Raw genomic sequence first — 2,548 nt, 5'->3', positions numbered from 1 at the left:
GAATAATGAGAATGGTGATATGTCTAGACTTCTCAATGATTTACAATATCGCATGGTAGAAGAAAATGTAGAAGGTGAACAATTTTGTTTTGAGATGCCCCCAAACGAACATGGAAGAGGCAAGTCTAATAGTTTCGAGCAGTTGTTCAATGAAGCGCGTAGTCAATTGTACCCAGGTTGTACAAAATTTTCATCATTGAATTTTTTAGTAAAGCTGATGCATATCAAGGTCATTAACAATTGGAGTAATAAATCGTTTGATATGTTACTTGAATTGTTAAAGGAGGCATTTACGATAGCTGCATCTATACCTAGTACGTCATACGAGGCTAAAAGAAGACTGCGTGATTTAGGACTTTCATATGAGTCCATACATGCCGGCAAGTATGACTGTATATTATTCAGGAAAGAATATTCTGAATGTCAAAGTTGTCCAGTATGTGGTGAACCTCGTTATAAAAACAGTGATGAGAAAGCTTCACAAGTCCCACAAAAAGTGTTACGACATTTTCCGTTGATACCAAGATTGAAACGGTTCTTTTCTTCAAAACATTTCACTTCTGAAATGAGGTGGCATAAAGAAAAATGAGTTGAGACAGAGGGTGTCTTACGACATCCAGCTGACGCTTTGGGGTGGAAACATCTAGATAGCACATTTCCTCAATTTGCTTCAGACCCACGAAATGTTCGTTTAGGACTAGCTTCAGATGGGTTTAATCCATTTGGGAATATGAACAATTCGTATAGCATGTGGCCAGTGGTACTTATTATAATGCAACAGTAATAACACTTTAATATATGTTCGATGTTTTTTTGTTGTAGGGTCATTTCGATTTCAACGAATCAGATCGAGTTATGATGAAATTCATCGAGCATGAGATGAGAACGACACATAAGGCGTATAGGGCAAAATTGCGCCAACACTACCTGAGTTTTCCCACACCTGAGATTGCGCGCAACAATCCTCCAGAGCGGTTGTTGGCAAAACCAGACGATTCGAACATGCTGTGCGATAGATAGAGACAGATGAGTGGAAGGTAATTTACAAATATCACTTATACTTTTTTTTTAGAATTTATATTTAATATATATTCTCATTTAAGTTTTCTTTTGTTAGCAAAAATCTGAGACCAACAAACGCAACAAGGCGAAGATGCCATTCAACCATCGTGCGGGGCCGAAAGCGTTTGCTATTATTGCAAAGGAGAAGGTACAATGCAATAATATTTTTTTAACCATATACTTATATTACTTAAGATTGATTATCAACAATTATGTGTTATCAATTGTAGAAAGACGAAGAGGGAGGTGACAACTTTACTGAAATCGATTTGTTCAGGGAGACGAGATATTCTGACACTAAAGGTTGGGTCGAAGGAGCGGAGACAACTTACGTAAGTTTTACAAATCTTATAACAATTAACTTCAAATTATGCATTGAATTTTATGTGTAAACATTTTGTTCTTTTTAAAATATGTATGCAGCTAGACATGATGCGTGTTAGAGAAGCATCTATGGAAGACGGAGGTGAACCGATACCAGACTCAGAAGTATTGGAGACAGTTCTTGGTTATCGTTAAGGATACGTTAAGGGTGCTGGTTGGGGCCCAAAACCAAAGTCTCGTAGAGGTTCTTCTTCAAGTGTAGCATCAACACAGCGGGAAGAAGAGCTGTCACAAGAAATATGTACTCTAAGAGAAGAATTTCTGGACCGTCTCACGCAGAAAGACAAGGAGTTAGATGAGCGTCTCGCAGCCAAAGATTCTGAGATTACGAGTCTACGCAGTGAAATGACAGATTTGAGATCAATGGTGCTACAACTTATGAGTCAGTCTAGTGGAGCCAGCTTGTCAAAATAGGTAAGTCCATGTAGAGTGTTGTTAGGATTCAATAACCATAAATGTGGCTATCCTGCAGTTATGGTAGCAATTTAGAACGTGTATTATGAATGATTTAACTATGTTTATGTTTGAGTGCATGTTTGAAGTGTTTTAGATATTAATAGCAAGTGAATTTTCTGTGAAGTGAATCTTTGAAGTGAATTGGTACGTCAAGTATAGTGTTGTTAGAATTCAATAACTGTAAATGTGGCTATCCTGCAGTTATGGTAGTCATTTAGAACATATGTCATGTATAGTTTAGCTACGCTTATTATGTATAATGTGGTTTTGGATGATTTTGTTGAATCTGTGAAATGAATTGGTGATTGTTGATGTTTTACATAATAAAAGCAAGTTTTGAGAATTTGAAGTTTGAAGATTAGTTTTTCTTAACTTTGTGGGGTATTATATGTACCTTTCCTTTAGTTTGTATAATTTGAATTGAAGTTAATGAGAGTTATATGGACATGAGAGAGTTGTGTGTGTTTTGATAGTGAGACTAAGTTTTGTGCATTTTAAGTTTGTTTGGGAGAGTTTTTATTAGCTTCGAATATTTGAGAAGGGGGGGGGGGGGGGGGTCCTTATTAAGTGTTTTTGGATAACGTTGTTGAATTTTAAGTGAATTGTGAGAGTTTGTGTGAATGTTTTTTAGAATTGGTGAGAGTAA

General features: G+C 36.4%; 1 long non-coding RNA gene across 1 annotated transcript; it reads left to right on the top strand.

Moving 5' to 3' along the window:
* Positions 1-1,123: 1,123 nt before the first annotated feature.
* Positions 1,124-1,849, top strand: LOC148211937 (uncharacterized). The gene is made up of 3 exons (XR_015790556.1): positions 1,124-1,210; positions 1,293-1,394; positions 1,486-1,849. It is a non-coding gene; the product is annotated as an uncharacterized LOC148211937 (long non-coding RNA).
* The last annotated feature ends 699 nt before the right edge of the window (positions 1,850-2,548 follow it).

This window comes from Momordica charantia (genome assembly GCF_013281855.1).
Source record: "Momordica charantia cultivar OHB3-1 chromosome 4 unlocalized genomic scaffold, Mcharantia_2.0 BLBB01000004.1, whole genome shotgun sequence".
NCBI classification, from domain to species: domain Eukaryota; kingdom Viridiplantae; phylum Streptophyta; class Magnoliopsida; order Cucurbitales; family Cucurbitaceae; genus Momordica; species Momordica charantia.
Note: the sequence above shows the minus strand (reverse complement) of the source record. Positions and strands in the feature narration are given on the sequence as shown.